The sequence below is a fragment of the Chinchilla lanigera genome, unplaced genomic scaffold (assembly GCF_000276665.1).
Source record: "Chinchilla lanigera isolate Chin_1 unplaced genomic scaffold, ChiLan1.0 scaffold00011, whole genome shotgun sequence".
Taxonomy (NCBI): domain Eukaryota; kingdom Metazoa; phylum Chordata; class Mammalia; order Rodentia; family Chinchillidae; genus Chinchilla; species Chinchilla lanigera.
This window is the reverse complement of record NW_004955412.1, coordinates 10,954,963-10,974,455: the sequence shown is the minus strand read 5'-3', so window position 1 is coordinate 10,974,455 and position 19,493 is coordinate 10,954,963. Positions and strand designations below refer to the sequence as shown.

Here is a 19,493-nt window from a genome sequence, read left to right as displayed (position 1 = left end):
CCGAGTACAAAGTCACTAAGAACTGTGGGAAAGAGCCGGGGATGTAGCTCAGCGGCCCAGCGCCTGCCTAGTAAATGCAAGGTCCTGAGTTTGATTCCTGGTACGAAAACAAAAACAAAAACAAAAACAAAAACAAAAAGAACTGTGGAAAGGCGAAGAGCAGAAAGAGATGGGAAAAGCAGTAATGAAAGGGAACGTAAGGAAGAAGCTGGATCTATTTGGTTTCAGGCAAGTATGTGAGTGGGTTATTTTTTGGTTCTGTGGGGTTGTTTTTTTGGGGGGAGGGAGAGTTAAATTCATTTTTGTCAAGGAACAAAATAAGGCAAGAGTAAACTTGCTATACATTTAATTTGTTAATGTCACTTATACCACATTTATTTCTGGCAGATTGGATCTGCCCCCTAGTAGACAAATAAGCAGTGCCCCTTTCATTTAGGAGAAGATTGTGGGTCAGACAGAAATCCAGGAGCCTGGGTAAGTTTCTCTCAGTTCCTATCCTTACAATTCTTCACACCAAGTGAGACAAACTTCAATGATGCTTTTATTCCAAATGATTAATGCTCTTTCCAAAAAACAGAATCATAACTCAGTACAGTACAGTGATAAAGTGTGTAGGCTACTATAGAAGGCCCCTAAGAATTTTGATTAACTCTCCCTTGATAACCTTTAAACATAACAAAAGAGAAAGAAGTAAAGAAGGCAAAGATTAGTCACCCCTGCAAAAGTTCCCACTGCTTTCTTAATAAAGCTCCCTGGCCAGAAAAGGTCTGGAAGCAAGTATCAGCAGGCAGCGGCGGGTAGGAGTTACAGGAGTGTGACCTTAGAAGCAATAAGCTGCATACCTATGGCAAACGACATCTTTACTTGGAAATAGAGATAGCAATAAAAATTGAATACCATCCTATACTCAAGAACACTTATCTCTTGCGCTACAAGGTACTTCCAATTTTTCTGTTTGCTGCTCTTAAAGGAATGTGCTATCTGAAGGTGGAGACAGAACATACTCAAAACATTTCTCACAACTTTTTGGTCTCAGGACCCCTTTATAGTTAAAAAGAATTGAAAATTCCAAAGAGATTTTGTTATTGTGAGGCACATCTACTGATACTTACTATATTCGAAATAAAAACTAAGAATTAAAAATAATTTTTAAATTCATTTAATAACAAACTTGCTACATGCCAACATAAAAGCATATTTTTATTTAAAACAAACAAAACAAAACAACAAAAAACAGCCCTAAGGTCCAAACTAAAGAACATTGCCGGGCCAGAGTTATAGCTAAGCGGCACAGCACGTCCCTGGCAAGCGCAAGGTCCTAAGTTTGATTTCTGGTATAAAAAAACCCAAACAAACAAAACAACAACAAAAAACCCACTGCTTTATATTTTTGCACATCTCTAAGGTATAACTAGAAAGAAGACAGCAGAACTGGGCTTGGTGCCATGTATCTATCCTCACAGTACTCTGAAAGACTGAGGCAGGAGGATCACGAGTATGAGTCCAGCCTAGGCAACCAGCAATTTAACAAGACCCTGTCTCAAAATAAAAAATTTAAGGGCTGGAAATGTAGCATAATGAGAGGCCCTGAGTTCAACCCCCAATATTTTCAAACCTGTTTCTGCATTAGGTCTGATACAATACGTTGTTTTGGGTGAAGTATATATAAGAAGAAAACCTGGCCTCCTGGCCTCTCACAGACAGTGGGAAAGGAAAGAGTTACTTTACAGCCTTTTCAGACAACTTAGGTAACAGCAGTTATTTTCTTTGTTACATGATAATAAGCCCTCATACACAGTAGTTCCTTTTTTTTAAAAAAAAAAAGCTTGTATCTGTTTGCAGTTCATAATGGTTACATTTGTGATGTGGGAGTTTGTATGTGTACATAATACGTCTTAATTCTTTTTTCATCCTTGTCCCCTCCCATTGAAGTGTAGCTGCATTATGGAATCCAAATGTCTGCTTCTGTTTGTTTTTCTTCAGCTTTTTTTCTTTATATTGTTTGAACAGACCTACTTCTGCAGGTTTGCTATTTCTTTTTTCCTGACATTTCCAAGCTGCTCTTGAGCCTACATAATTATTTCAATAATTATTCTTCTCAGCTCTAGGATTACTAGAACTAGTTTTTACTTTTTACAGTTTTCTTCTCAGCTCCAGGATTACTAGACTTAGTTTTTACTTTTCAGTTTTCATTCCTCTGGGGAGATCACCTTTTTCTTCATCCATACCTTAATTTCCTTTAATCCTTAGAACATATTTTCCTACTAATTATTTACATATATTTAAAATATCTCTATAGGAGTTTTTGCTAAATTTCAATCTGGGCTAATAGTTTCAACTAACTACCTTTTTCTTAGCTATGAATTACACTCTATTACTTAAATGTCTAATATTTTTGTAGACAACTGGACACTCTGATAATATATTATAGAAGCACTAGATTTTGCCTTCTGCTTTTGGAGGATTTGTACTGTAATTGGTAGTTAGCTGACCAAAATCAAACTGCAGAGTAACCCACGGTACACAGCTTCTCATTTCTATTTTGTTATTATGGCTTCCAACCACTTCACCACTTCCTTTTTACTGTGGTTTCCTATGAGGTCTCTTGGGATCTGTGAAATGAACCACTTAGGCCAAGAATTCAGGCTGAGTTGTTTTTACCTTCTCAGAGGTTGCTTCTGGCAATTCCTCCAATTTCCAGATGCTCTGCTGGCTTTGACATGCATCTGTATACTTAACAGTCCAAGTAGAATGCTTCATTCAACTATATTAACACCTAATACCATTTAATATGGAGTTTTAATATTAATTATGAAGTGGTTTTCATATAAGAAATACAATTTAATAAAAGAAAGCAATTACAAGGTGAGGCTTTGAATAACTTCACTTGATATCCCAGTGTAAATGTTTATTTTTTTGTAGGAAAATACTAGTTCAGAAGGAAAATATACTGCTAAATGGGTAAAACATAATTAGGGTTTGTGTTGCTACGACTTTCTTGTTATCAGCAATATTCAGATCTTGCCAATTCCTGACCTGTAAAGGGATTCCATTGTCGGTGACATATCATATCACCTACGCTGAATTACACTTGACTCCTGACAATGATGACTTTAAAATGGCAATCATTTTTTTAAAATACCATTTCAAACTACTAACAGTGTACAGAGGTTAGAACAAAAGACATTTCAATATCAATCCTTTCCTTTTTTGTCTTCTGGTCCATTGTCAGAATGGTAAAAAATATGTAAGTACAACATGTGTAATACCAATATTGTGAGAAGTATATTGTGATTCTAATGACTTTAATTTATTTAAACATACCCACACTACCATCTAAGGACAAAACCAAATCATAAAAAAAGTCACCAAGTAAAAATTTCATTACAGTATCACTGTGATGACAACATTCTGGAGAAAAGAGCTATGTTTGCTTTTCTGGTGAGGTCTAATTTATTGATTTATAATTGTTGTTGTTATAAGAATAAAAACATTTAATTTCTTAGAGACACCTCTGCATGACTTTCTGTAAAACTTTCTTGAATAATGTGTGGCCCTGCTTGCTTGCTAGTAATTATTTGTGAGGAAATAAATTCAAAGTCTAAATACAAAGTTGCCCTTGCCACATTCCCGTATACCATACAACACACATAAAAACAAAACAGCCTTAATTTAGAAAACTTATGGTTTTAATTATTTAATACCATTTAGGACATTAAAAACAAATTCTTCTCATTATATGAACTAAAAAGCAAAATGTCAACTTTTAACACTTTGAAATTTCAGGAGGAAAAGAATCAAAATTTATGATAAACTATGTCTGATCCTGAGAGAAAGTGTGGAAAAAAATTTAAGGAAAAATAAAATGTTCAAAAAGTTTTTATTCTCAATTATCAAATTTCAAAACAATTATGAATATATTAAGATAATTTTTCATAGTTCTAAAGTTTAAAATAAATATTCTGATTCTATAGTCACCATTTTCAGTATAGATGAATTGATTTCTGAGATTTACCTAAGCCATGTCTCAGAAACAAGGTATTTAAGAAAACAAATTCTTTTTTTCTGAGTTATTAACACAAAAATGTTAATGACATTATTAAATGCATTCACTGAAAATGAGCAAGTATTTATTAAGGCACATGTGCAAATAGGAGGTATAAGACAGGGTTCAGCAATTATACTCCTTACACCATGACATTAAATTTTAATAGCCTCGCCTCTTTACTTTTTAATAATGCTATAATACTGATTAAGGTATTTTTAATGTTTTTACTTTATTCCTCTTTCCTAGAAATTTACTTCATAATGTCTCACATTGATTGTAGTATAGTAGTAATTTATTTAGTTTCTTGTTTAGCATCTAGCTAGACTATGTGTAGTTAATTCACCTCTAATATCTAAAAACTGAATTGCAGTTGGAAACTCCATCTCTGATCAAGGGCTCTGGACTCTACAATCATGGGGATCCTTAGAAACATCTCTGTTGTTCATGAAATTCAGCATTATAATATGAAACTGACACAGCAAATGAGAGGAGGGCAACACATGTCAGCTCTAGCTATCCAACCACATAGGACGTCAAGAAGGTAAAAGGCAATGTCAAATGCTAAGGAAAAGCAATATCTAGATGAAATAATTAGGGAAGTTCAGGCAAAGGCCACCTGCTTACAGAATTAGTCTCTTAAAGCTAGGAAAGCGTATCCAAATTCAACATTTTTTTCTCAGCATTCCAAAACAATGGAAATATTTGATTACAAGACTATAGAGACGTGACATACATAATACATGCAGTGAACACATTAAGAATGGCAGGTAAAGGGCTAGCATATGAATATTCAAAATTTCAAAGAGCAAATTCCAAATTTAGAAGGATCTTCAGAATCTTAAAAATTCATTTAAAAACTGTTCAATGCATATTTATTATTTACTGAGCATTGCTATAAAAGAAAGATATAATCTGAACACAGCATGTCAGTGAAAGATGCTGATTCAGCATTTCAACCTTATGACTTTGAACAAAATGAAATGTCTTCTAAGGTGGCCTTGAATAGAAATTCATTACTCTTCCTAAATTGCTTACTCACTTGCTTACTTAACATATGAATATCTTATGACTATCTCACAGAGCCTGACAGGATATTGACAATGCTACGATTTTATAATAAGCTAGTAAATAATGGTGAATTCTATCCTTAATCATTTTCCCCTCGGAGGAAAGTTATACTAAATGAGACACTAAATAAAATCAAAAGTTGTAAATCAGTTTGCTATTCTTTCCACAATAATGAATACTTTAAGATGAGATTGATGTATCAGATACTTATTTGACAGGTGTTTCACCTAGTTCTAGGTTCTCAGCAAAGTACTTAACTTAGAAAACATCTGGATGATCCCAACACATCTACCATGCAAGGTTATTAGGAACATTCTGTTCAGTGAAGTCCTTTTCAAGCATTTTCTGCTTTCTATAGAGTTAATTTTAAAATGAACAAAAATATGAAATAGGTTTTAGATTTAAATCTCAGAAAGCAGTATATTTACATTACAAAAACAAAACATTATATACAAAAGAATTTGATTAAAAATATACAAATAATTCCATGAACAGTAAAAACTTCAATGGTAGATTGAACCACAGTAATTTTTGTAAACCAGGTAGTCAACAGTGTAATGACCGGAATTTTACTCAATAATGAAATGGACTATCTATATAATAACATGGAAGGATCTTAAATTAACTTTGTTAGAAAGAAGTCAGATCCCAAAGGTTACATACTGGATAACTCACTTTGTATGATACTCTGGCAAAGACAAACTATAGGGACAGAAAACAAATCAGTGATTAGCTAAGATCTGAGGATGGTGGGAGGCAGGAGGTAATGTTTGAGGTGATGGAACTATTCTGTACTTCTGACTGTGGTGGATACATAACTCTATGCATTTGTGAAAACCTACAGAAGTGTAGCTGAACATGATGGTACATGCCTGTAATCCTAACACTTGGAAGGTTGAAGCAGGAAGACTGGGAGTTGAAGGCTAACCTAAGCTCCTAGCAAATTCACAGATAACCTGGATTATCAAGACTCTGTTTCAAAAAACCAAAACCAAAACCAAAACCAAAACAAACCCCACAGAAGTGAATCACAAATAGTAATTTTACTGTGAAGTGAAAATTAAAATCTGAGCAACTTTGAAGGTAAAAATATGTACTATAACAACCACTGTTAATTCCTATCATTTTGTTCTGAAACCCTGTATCATTCTTAATGTTTTTGCTTTGTTTTGTTTTTGCCTACATTGCTGGTATTTTGTTACTGTTCTTTTTTAAAATTCTCTTTAAAATTAAAAGAAAATTAAAGGACTCCAAGAAAATAATATCTATGTGTTCACAATTAACTAGTAGATTATAAAGGGTATACTATTAAAGAATATGTAGAGGAGAGTTTGGATGGTAGGACTGGATCCCTTCTCCTTTTACTGATCTAATAGCATACTACAGTAAATAATACAAGGTATTTTTCTTTAACTCTAAAATAAGTTTTATAGATTCTTCATTATAACATGTGCAGAAGAGCTCTGCACTGGCAGTCCCTGACCTGAAGCTTCCAGAAGCCAGAAAATCAATAAATACCATGAAACACACACAGTATGATTCATACATGCATTTTAGGAGAGTGAAGAGTCCTAACTTTCAAAAGTCCATGAGCAGCCTTCCACCCCTCATCAAGGACTTCTGTTTAGTACAACTGAACTTCTTAGGGCTGAACTGGTAAGAGCACATCTCAAATTACACAGTTGTGAACTATAAAAATATCATTCATCCCTGAAAACAATGACCATGGTAGGTTTCAACTGCCTAGTGACATATGCCAGCCTCTGAACTGTTTCAGGCTGTAGAGGAAAAAAACAAATCACAGAACAAAAGCCACACAAGTAACATCTTTAAAGGCAAGAATTCAGAACATTTCAGTGGTTCATAAAATAGCCAGGGAATGAGCGGGGTCACATACCTCTCTGATGTAAGGTTATATTTTCAATCTTTGGCTAAAACTGCTGTACCTCAGAGGAAAAAGAAAAACCATTTGAAGCCAGTTGAGATTTGGCTTTAGAGCAATAAAACATGGAGGAGATGGGTTTTTAGTCATGTGCATGTTCCATTTTACTATATTCCCCATCAATTCAGTATCATTTTCCCAAGTGGAACCCAAGTCCAACTTCTCTCAGTGAATTGCTGGAAAACTTCTCCGCACACACTAAAAACTGGCTCTTGTTTGGTGTTTAAAAAAAAAAATCCAAACAACAACAATAATTTAAATGAGAAATGAATGTTTCAATAAATGTATATGAATGAGTCTAACAATTTGAAAATCCATTAACTATGTACATACAAAAAGGAAGATACATTAAATAAAGGGAAAACATTCCTACAAATGTAACAATTACAAACCACGACAGCGTTATCTTCCAAGGAAACACATCATACCGATATTACTGAATTAAACGTCATTGAATGAACTTTTCCAACCTAAAATAATTTTTTATGGAGGCCTCATTCACTGCTGAAGGGCTGTCACCCCAATTTGACAGCCACCCACCTTAGAACAGGATCATTTCAAATGGGCTAGTTTTAATAAATTATCCAACTGGTTTGTTTAAAACATCCACAGCAAACATGATTGGTTTTTTTCTGTCTCCCCTTCCACTTCCCAGTGCGACAGCACCAGTGACTGAAGGAGAGTGAAAGAAGGATAAATGTGAAGGACCCTCAAATTAAAGAGTACTGCCTTTTGGAAAACACTTTTTTAAAAAGTTCATCATAAAGATATCACACAAGCTAGCAATTACAACCTTAGTTATATACTTAAGAGAAAAAAAAAGCCATCGAAAAACTTGCACATATATGTTTATGGCTTAGTTATTCATAACAGCCAAATGTCCAGGTAAACATAGCAACTAGATAAAATGTGAGATACCATACAATGGAATATTGCTCATTAATGAAAGATATGATTGGAAATGCTACAATATGAGTGAATCTTAAAATCAGTAGGCTAAGTAAAAGTCAATAAATAACTACCTATTACATGTTTTGTTTTTTTTTTTAAAGACAGAGTCTCACTATGTAGCACAGGCTGGCCTTCAACTTGCAGCAATTCTCCTGTCTCAGCCTCCGAGTGCTGGGATTACAGGTGTGTGCTAGCATGCCCAGCATGAATCGGTACCCAAGAGATTTCTATAATTGGTAGTTTATAGAGACAGAAGGCATCACAATGACTGTCAAAGACAAGACAAAAGAGGAAATAGAATCAGTGGATACTGCGTTTTGTTTGGGGACAATAGTGATAAAAATGTTCTAAAATTAGATACTGCTGGTTTGTACAAGTTTATAAATTGAATTGCAATTCTAAAGGGGCCAATTTTATATGTGAATTATACCTAAATTTTAAAAATAAAAAGGTAAAAGATTACTTTTCAACACACCGCTGCAAATATTTTTATATTCATTTACCTACAAAATCTAGATTATTCAACAAATGAGTAACTTAAAGTTCTGTTCCTTTGAAATGGTCACTGCAGCTCCCAAGTAGGAAGCACTAGAGAGGAAAGGGAGAGACAGCGCCCTGAAGTCAGCTCGAGCAGGCAAGACCCAACACTCCCATCACTGAGAGAGAGCATTGAAGGAATGATAGCATTTTAAGTGAGAAATTTTATCAACACAAAAAAAAGAAACAAATTTTTAGCTTAAAAAGGGAGGTTACATTCAAAGGAAGTATTAGCATTCCCATCACACAGTTTCAGATTTAAAACGGAGGCTTTAAAAAAAGGAGCCTTAACAGGTTAGGTAACTTTGTTAATGACACACTTTAGACGACAGAGCTGTTAGGAAGTCCAGATATGTCGAGGTTCCACAGTCCCTTTCCACAGTGTCATAAAGACCAAATGCAACTCTGTAAGAGCACAACCATAGGTGCACATGAGCACATCTTTGCCACTTATGCTGGGAATCTCCTGATGAGTTTTTTTTAAAAAACCAATTTCAGTGTAGCTCAAACATGGCCAGTAGGGACAAAGCCCTTGTTTGCTTGTAACAGCACAAGATCTCTCACAACAAGCATCACCCGACACCTTGAACTTCTGACTTCTAGTGCTGCTTACATGCACACTGTAATATTAAAAGAAACACTGTTGAAGGTCATAGCCCCGTGTCCAACAAGCTGCAGAGCTTTCTTTGTGATAAGACCAGACTCCTGGCACTAGGCAGTTTCATAACTGGTCACGAGAGTAATAAAACGAGCATAAAGTGAAGACAGACACATGATTCCTAAGAAATTCCCATGTTATCTCTAACTAGCATCTTTCTACATAGAGAACAGTATAATCTACTCATTTTCTGTTAAAATGTGCAATAATTAAACTATATAGAAGACCTACTGGCTATTCTTAAAATGCACAGGTAGTCTGGCTCAAGTCCTTTCCGAATCCAACATTTTATTATCTGCTACATTTTAAGTCATTTAAAATACAATTCCATAATGACTTTTTTATTCGTCTAGAAATTATAATCCCTTTAGACAGGCAACGAAGTATTTTGGTTGTTCCTAATGAGACATTTGTGCCTTTCAGATATTTGTGCTGAGTGGCCTATCTTCCTTCTTATTTATAATTCAGATAGGACCACAGAGGAAGAATTTCTTCTAGAGTAGTTGCTTATTAGGAAGTAAAATATTTAAGACTATAATATATGCTTATGATTTTCCAGCTTATTCAGAGCAATGAGATGCTTCCTTAAGTCTTTATTTGTTGATATATTTCAACATAACTCCAGAACATTATTTAAAAAAAAAATTGGTACCTTAGGATGTCAGGTAAAATGTCTTAGAAGATAAATGTAGACCCATATATGCTGCTTACAGTTTTAGCCATGGAAATAAATTCTACAATGAAAACTTAGATATCCACACAAAAGCTGAACTTTAAAGCTTGACAGTGTTTTCTGACATAAATCTTAGAAACATGTGCTTGTGTCTCATTTGGTCCAAGAATCTAGAACTATAAGTAATTTTCTTTTATTTTTTTTTTTGTTTCGGGAATTGAACTCAGGACCTTGCACTTGCCAGGCAGGTGCTGTGCCACTGAGCTACACCCCTTAACCCTGTAATTAATTTCTGCATTAAATTCATGCAGCAAATATTTACTGAGTGCTTACTATGTACAATATATAAATAGTAAGTGACTCTGCAAGATAAAACAAAACCTGGCTCATACTCACAGACTAATGGAGTTTATAATGCATGAATAAATATATATATTTTAAGGGAAAGGGGAAAGTGATGCATTGTTATAGGAGAAAAGTGCTATGGAAACTTAGCCAACGGAAGGAGAGAGCTGGCCCTAGGATAAGGCTAATGGTGGCAGAAGTCATTAAGGAAAATTTCATTTAAAATGACCTTTAAGTTAGGTTCAGGGTAAACGGAATTGGGACACAGAGATGCCATAAAAAGAGGCATTTCAGCTGACAGTACTGCACAAGCAAGGATGCAGGACATGATCTATGTAGGTACCTACAAGGTGAATACTAACACATACCTGGAAAAAGCTACCTCTCTCCCCTCTAAGCAGATATAGTCCCCTGCCAGATATACTCCCTACACAGCTTGAAAAGGAAAATACAATGTAGATTTGAGCTCGTACTAGTTCCCTTAACCAGGCACTTTTCCACGAACAACCTCATAACCATATGGAATAAACCTAGACATGTATGGGAGGAACATGGGAGCAGCAGTTGTTAATGAGAGCTTTATTTTAGTTTCTATCAGTACAAGTATCCAGTACATAATGTTTACATTGCTTGTGAAGAGCTGGTACATATACATAACACATCTTAATTCTCTCTTCATCCCCTTCCCATTTGAAAAGCTCTATCTCCTTCCTTCCTATTACCTATCTTTTATTTTGTTCTTTATTTGTATTTTGGATTTCTCACAGAAGAGAAACCATGGAACATTATGGTCCCAAGGTGCATCCATTTTGCTATAAATTACTGAAGTTTATCCTTCTTTATGGTACAGTAGTACTCCATTGTGTGTAAGTGCCATTTTTTTTATAAATTCATCTGTTGATGAACATATGGGCTATTTCCAAGATTTAGTTATTATGAATTGTACTGCTATAAACATGGACATGCACAGTATCACTGTACTATGACAATGCTTCTGGGAAGACACCTAGAAGGGCAATAACTGGTCAAAGGGAATTTCTAATTTTAGTTTTTTGAGGAAAAAAACTCTAGTGGTTGTACTAGTTTACATTCCCACCAGCAAAGTAGGAATGTTCCTTTTCTCCCCTCAGTCTTTGCCAGCATTTGTTATCATTTCATTTCTTTATGACAGCCATTCTTTTTGAGATAAGGTAGAATCTTGGTGTTGTTTTAATTTGCATTCCTCTAATGGCCAGAAATATTAAACTTTTTCATGGTTATTGGCCTTTTGTATTTCTTATTCATTTCAGTCATCTGTTTTTTGACTGGGTCTTTTATTTGGGAGTGATCTAATTTTTTTGAGTTATAGATACGAGTTTTCTGTCTGAAGTGTAGCTGGCAAAATTTTTTTCCCATTCTGCAGATTGTCTGTTCATTCTGTTGGTTGTTTCTATTGCTGTGCAAAAGTTTTTTAATTTGATTGAGTTTTCTTTTAAATTGGATCCCATTTGTGATTCATGGTACTATTTCTTGTGTAACCAGGGTTCTGTTCAAAAAGTACTCAATGAAACTTGTATTAAATCTTGAGTTTACCACTGAAGATGGGTAGCTTTAGGTAAATAACAAGGTGGTATTACTGCACTAATTTCATTACTTTGGAATTAATATGGTAGGTCTAGCCAATGAATGTCAGAATAGAAGGTACTTGTTTTGGTAAAAGGGAAGTAGAGCACTCTAAATAATTCTAAAAAGGTGGACTGCACCTGGAAACCTGAGCTTAACTATCTTCAAATTTCCGAGGGATCAAAATATCTACATTAGGTTGTCAGTGAAATGTGAAGCTCATGATTACAAAATAATTCCAACATTGTTATACATATTTTATGTTGGTACAGACACCAATCATCATAGGAAAGGATTTTGTTTTGTTCTAATAAAGTCCTCCCATGGTTTCTTTGTTAGTTTATGTGAAATAATGATGGTTATGCATGCTCTTAAATGTCCTAATAAGAAAATATAATATTATGCATACCCCTCTCTTCCCATTTACTTTGAATTGCGAAAGTATAGGCATCACCATATCCAATAAGCTTCTGAAGTCTCTAATTGGTTTTAAAATCTATCCAAAGGTGTCATAAACTTCAGCCCAGGACTACAAACAATATTAAGAAATGCCCATTGGAAAAGTCAAAGTAATCTGTAGCCTAAATCGGGGAGGCGGGGGGGATTCACAATACACATAGCAACAGAAAAACACTGCAGAAAAAAAAGGAACTGATAGAGACCAGTGCATTAGTAAGGAACAGAAATTTCACTGGAGGCAGGTTACAAATGAGAATAAAATAGAAATTAAGGAGAAACTTAGCAACAGGAAATTACGGGTGAAAGTTTAAACGTCGTTACATTCAAAGCATACTTGAGAATACTATGATTTTTCTGGTGACTTGTTTTAAGGGGCTGAGATTAAAATACACACATAAAATTGCAACAATAATAACAACAGAACTCTTATACAATCATGATACACGCACACACACATACACACAATGTCAATAATTACAAAAGAACTATATACTCTTATAGGACCGTGCCTCACACTTTATTTACAAACTGTGGGGCACTGCATGTTTCATATACAAAATATCCAATCATTCCACTAGTAACTAGGTTACTCTGATAATGTGTCCAGTTCGAATAGGCCACTGATTATCATGTCTGTATATACTCACGAAGCTTGAAGTTCTTCACTGCTCAAACAAATATTACTCAGTCACTGAGCTAACTTTTCTACTCACTTCCACTTGTAGCAACAAATGTTTAGATAGCCACATACATATCAACTCTATTCAACTTCCTGGAAGCCTCTGCTATAAGGAGATGTATATTACAGTTGAAAGAGAAGGTGAATTTTTTGAAACTATCATAATTGAGCAGTACACCCTGGCATGGCTCAGGTGGAGAACCACTGTCTCAGAGCTGTGAGTCTTGAGTATTAATATTCCAAGTCCACCAAGTGAGCAGGACTTGTCACAAATTCATTACTGCACATGTTCTTTTGGTTCTTCTTTAGAATGATGAATAGTTACACGAATTTTTTAGTATTTTTCAGGTTTATATGGTATATTAATCATGTATAAGCTTGTATTTTTCATCAGTATAGTATTTTATACACTCTTAATGAATTAGTTAGCATCACTAATATGTAACTGCAAACATACCTTAGTAACAACTCTATCCAGTATTTTATAGTTTTTTGTATAACATAATGTAATGCTGTTTTCATGTAGATGGTTATAGCAAAAACATGCTTCAGAAAATAACTAGAAAAAAATACTCCTGGAACTTTTCATTATCTTCATCCTCTCCAAAACTTTGTTTCCATAGGTCATTATGAGTAAGACAGTGGTTAGGATGAAAAAAAGACAGTTTGAAAAGACTGTCCTTCAATCTCAGAAAAGGAATGTAAAGATTACTGAAGTATTTAAAATAGATACTTATACACACATGCTCTTTGTAACATTATTCACAATAACCAAAGGTGGAAACAACCTAAATGTACACTGATGAATAAATGGATAAGTGAACTTTGAAAGCTCTAAAAAGAGTTCACCTTCACTGGCTAGATCTCAATCTTCCAGTCAAAGAAAACCCCACAACCTTCAGAAAAGGCTTTCATGTGTATCAAGCATATGGCAAGAGATAGGAACTCTGTGAATATTATCTTTACTTTCATCAGAGTAGCAACTATGAAAAGACATCAAGATGGACTTCTAATACCAAACTGTCTGGAGCTCCTCTATGTATGTATCAGTTATAAATGGGTATGATTTTAAAACAGAATCCAGTAATACTGGTAAAGACCACGTATATGATATTGCTTTGACAATAAACCCCAGATACTGGTTTCTACCAAAGCTCAGATCAGACAACTTGTAACTCTAAAACAGATTAGCATTTTAAACTAAAGGAGACTTGGTGGCTAGACAAGATACCAATGTGGGCATTGTTATCATTCACAGTAACATAGGCAATGTGCCTAACCAATTCCTTCCCCAAGAGGCCCAGACGCCTAGAGGGGAGGGCAAGGGAGGGCAGGGCAGGGCAGAGGAAGAAAGAAGGAAGGAAGGAAGGAAGGAAGGAAGGAAGGAAGGAAGGAAGGAAGGAAGGAAGGAAGGAAGGAAGGGCGGACGGGCAGACAGACTATTTAAAAGTTAAAATTTAAAGATAATGTATTACACACCAATATTTGTTTAATGAACAAAAAATGTAAAATTTCACAGACAAGGAAATAAAAAGTTTAGAAAACTTCAATATATTGGTAGAGCTAGAATTCAAATCTTCAGACATTTTATTGCACAATTCTCTACATAAAAATAACCAAATATCTTTTATCATTCAAAATTGCTACTACAAGTCAATGAAGTTAATAACAATCTTCAAGTAAATCCTAAAGGATCACTGTTCTAAAAAGCTACTATGGCTGGCAGTGCAGCTCAGTAGTTAAATGCTTACCTAGTAGATGCAAAGCCAGGGGTTTAATTCTCAAATTAGAAGAAAATTTAAAAAAAAATCATAAAAATTTATGAACACTCTTGCACATTATTTTTCCCTTTTCTTTAGCAAATATTTATTAAGCATATGCTATTCCAGTTAAGTGGATGAAAGATTTCTATATAATTTTATGTCTGTTAGTAGTATTACTAATTAATAATAAACATACATACTAAAAAAATCTAATCGCATAATGAAAATGTTACAGAAGAGATCTGAAACAGTCTTAAGGATGAGCTAGAATTTACAAGGTAAAGGAGAAAGGGTGAGTATAGCAACTAAGATTTGGTGGACTGCCCAAAAATGGGCACCTGAAATGACTAGATATTTCTCAGATGAAAAAGTAGAAACAGCAAATAAATAATATGAAAAAAATGTTCAATATCACTGGTCATTGGAGAAATTCAAATTAAAACAATGCTGAGATTCCATCTCACTCAAGAAAAAACTGGCTATTATCAAGAAAGCAAGCAATAACAAATGCTAGCAGGGTTGTAGGGGAAAAGGAACACTTCTCCACTGTTGGTGGAAGTGCAGACTGGTGCAACCACTATGGAAATCAGTGTGGAGATTACTCAAAAGACTAAAACTAGAGGTTCCATTTGACCCAGCTACTCCCTTTCTCGAAATCTTCCCCAAAAGAGTTAAAGCTATCATATTATAGCAGTGTATTCACACCCGTGATTATAGCAGCACAGTTTGTAAGCGCTAAATCATGGAAACAGCCCAAATGCCCATCAACTGATGAATGGATAAAGATGATGTTTATTTTTATACAATGTAGTACTCCTTATTTCTCTGGTATGAGAAATCAAAAGTGTAAATAAGGACCAAAATGGATAATACATATTGTGACACAGGAAGAAATTCAAAAAGGAAAGGGGAACTAGGGAGGGGACAGAGGGAAAGGAAAGAAAGGAAAAGAAAGAAACAAGAAAAAAGAAGGAAAAATGGAAACAAAGCTTTTGTAAATAAGGAGGGGGAGGGGTTGAAAAGAAGGTAGGAGAAGGGAAAAATCAAGTTATATCACATACAGGTACAAATTCCTTATGATGAATGTGACGAATGTGATCATTATGTATATCTAAAATGCACCAATAAACCTAAATAATAAAAAATGATTTAATTTCATGATTACTAGTCTTAACTATTTAACCAAAAAAGGCAACATATTACATGATACCTAAATGGTCTGCATAATACAGCAGTAAACTAATCTTATCCAGAGGTAAAGTAGTCTAGGGAAATCGTGAAAAATACGTTTGTTTCTATCTCTCATTTCTCCTTCCTCTTTCTCTTTCTCTCTTCCTCGCTCCTCTCCTCTTTCCTGAAGCATTGTAGTTTGGATAGTGACAATCCTTTCAAGTCTTTTTGTGGTAAAAAGATATCTTTAAGGCTATATAGAATTCCCAGATGTTTTATGCTATGGCAGAATATCCTTCAAGATTAAACCATTAGAAGATCCACTAGCAAGTGGTAGAATCATGAGGTCTAAATATTTATTTTTTAAAACCACTTCCTGGTGGAAAGTTGAGCAGCATTACGATTGTTTTCCATGAAATAATTGTGAACTGTGAAAAAGAAAAAAATTGTAGAAGCAGCCTATCGTCAATAAAGGAGTGGTAATAAAAGAAATGGACAACCTTCAAAGGTCCAATACAGCACATGCATTTTCATCTAATGAGGTTACTTTTACATGTCTAGTGGACAATTGCTGGAAAACAGTACCAAAAGATGAATATGCCTTCAAAGAAAGATAAACTTAGCAATTTGCTAGTTAACTGAAAAATGCTTGTTGGATCTGTCTTGGAAAAAAGTCTCTCTTAACTGCTATCTGGTGATTTTGATTTGTTCTGTTCCAAATAAAAAAAAAGATACCGTGCTTTTGGTGTCTTATGTCCTGGATTTCACTGTTATTTGTAGATGTTAAAGAAAGCAAAGCAACACTATACACAGCATTAAAATGGAAAAAGTCAACAGTGCTTTCACAAAAGCCTAGATTGCCTGCGGATAGAAAGCAGCTTCATACTTCCTATCTTTGAGAAGGCTGGTAATAAAATATGATTTTTTTTTCAAGAATTTTCAAATAATTTTTATAGGGTTCATCATCATAACAGGAAGACTTTGGAGCTAAACATTCTCATTTTGATGTCTGCCTATCTTCCTTTGTATTCTGCCTTCTTTTTTATTACTTGAATCTTATTTAAAATGGAAGCTTCCATATCAGAAATTGACAGAATTGTAGACTACTTATACAGTACTGGAAGGCAGTGTATGCAAGTGTTCAAATCATGAGTGTTAGAAGCAGGATCTTTACCTCAAATATGAGGCTTGCCATTATAATCACACTGTGCTTATTCACCTTTAATTTATATCCAAGGTTTTCAAACAACCAGATTGATCTAGGAGAGAAACTTGCACAAAGCCAATCATTCTATGGAAATCAGTCACAAAGCTTAATGGCCTCCTCACCTTGCAGGGAGGGAGAAACTACTATTAAACTATTAGGCTGTACCTATTCACAGAGCTTTCTAGAGTATCAAATTAGTCAAGCATTTTTGATGTTATAAAATTTTGTGTTCACAATGCATACGGTACACCAAAAACAGTTTTAAAAATGCTTCAACAGTGATTTAAGTAGAGAGTTTTAAAAAGTTAATACATATGGCCTAGTTAAAAGAAAGCACAAAGGTACATAAAAAATGTAAGAATCAACCTATAAATATAGTGGCAGTGATACAAATAAAGTTTGTTTATGTTCCAGGTCAACAGAGAATGCAATGTAAAAACTAAATTACAGAGAGAAAATTCAAAGTCAATATTAGAAAGACTCCAGAATGGCATAGAAAATAAAGCTCTTCCCAGAAATACAGTTTAACTCTGATTTAGTACCTAAAGAATTAGTTTTACATTTTCTTAGAGTCTAGGTTAGACGATTTCAGATTATGCCACAATTCTGTTTAAAACTCTTCATGGTTTCCTATTAACAACAGCTCAACTCCAGAGCATAATGTTACTTCCTTTCCCAATAATGCCTTATTTTCTCTGTTCATACCAACTCCTACAATGTTTCAGTATTCTGCTAAAAACTCTTCTTTAACTATATAGTATTCGCTATCATTCTTACCAGATTATACCTTGATCATCTGTTAATATGTTGGGCTTCCACATTAAAGAGAGAGGCCTTCAAAAGTTAAGATGATGCCTAATAATTTTCACATATCAAGTGCCTAATACGAAGCCAAATTTTGTGTTCCCCCAAATTTGTAAGTTGAAGATCTAACTTCCAATGTGACTCTATCTGGAGACAGAGTCTGTAAGGAGATAACGACTTCTTAAGGAGAGGGCCCTAATCCAAAAAAACTGGTGTCATGAAAGAAAGAAGTGACACTAGATAACTCTCTCTCTTTCAAAGTACAGGGAAAAAAGCTACATCAGGACTTATTAAGAAAATAGCCATGCAGAAGTCCAGAAGAGACATCTCACCAGAAAGGAGTGTTGAGAGTACTTTCATTTTGTACTACTAGGTTCAGAGCAGTAAGAAAGCAAATTTTTGTCATTAAATCATCTATCTGTTGTATTTTGTTACAATGGCCTGAATGGACTAGTGCAAATGTCAAGAAACTATTTTGTCAGGTGGAGTGTTATTCAAAGCTAGTCTTTAAAAACCTGCATGTTAGGAAACTGTCATCAATTATTAGTGCATAATTTTTGAATATCATGTCTTTGAAGAGGTACCTGTAAAACCCGGTCTTGATAAGTGTACACATCAGCAGAACATTTTTACATGGCCACCTTGAAATAAAGGACATTCTGACAAGGTTAATTTTAAGTTGCCATGTTAAAATGACCCCCCATTAGAATGCAAAATCAATTCTTCCATTAGCAAAAATTATTTGCAGAGAGTATGCTGACTCTTCCTTTATTCCTATCACCTATCCAGACCTTGTCAGCACGGTCAAGTTAGGGTAAGAGTGAATTATGTTACTGTCATAATTCAATAATAAAAACAAGTGAAAGTAATGGACTTCTGGGGGTTCTTTTTGTATTCCAATATTGTCCCTGTATCAAAATAGGACACCAAATATTATGTAACTATGTATCATTAAATGCTCCCAAAATCTATTGCAAAATCTTTTCCATGATTTTTTTAATTAGTAAGAGAAATGAAGAAGTTACAGTTTTAGGAAAATTGTACTTCTATTTATAAATACGCATCTATCCAAGCAACTTGAAAAAAATCCAGAGTATAAACTGAACTGCATGTATATAAATAGGAAGCTATTTTTTTTATCTTTGGAAGAATGAAGCTAATTGATGAATCTCAGTATTTAGAAGATTTGGGAAAAAATGTTCTATCTCTAATACAGTTGGTGCCAAATGTGGAACTCTAGGAAGTTGTAACAAAAAATAGCAGAATTGCTGCGGGGGGAGTGACACACACCTGTTTTCTGAGCTATTCACAAGGCTGAGGCAGGCAAGGCCACCTTGAACAATTTAACAAGACACTAGCTCAATGGTAAAATGCCACTGACCACCCCCCTAAAAGGGCAGAAGTATTTCAGTTCCACTTAACAGCTATCCCTATGTTGCATATTAGTAAAGTGAGGTTTAGCAAAGGTAAGTAATTTCTCCCACTTCACATACCTATCCAGTTTCTAAATTGTAATTAAAAATTCAAGTGTTTATCATTAATGCCCAAGTGCTTTGCACTATGGTTTTGGCAACCAAATGACAAAGG

General features: G+C 34.6%; 1 protein-coding gene across 1 annotated transcript in view; it reads right to left on the bottom strand.

Moving 5' to 3' along the window:
• Ddx10 (DEAD (Asp-Glu-Ala-Asp) box polypeptide 10) overlaps nucleotides 1-19,493 on the bottom strand; it is a 260,398-nt gene that overhangs the window by 33,584 nt on the left and 207,321 nt on the right. The window lies entirely within an intron of this gene.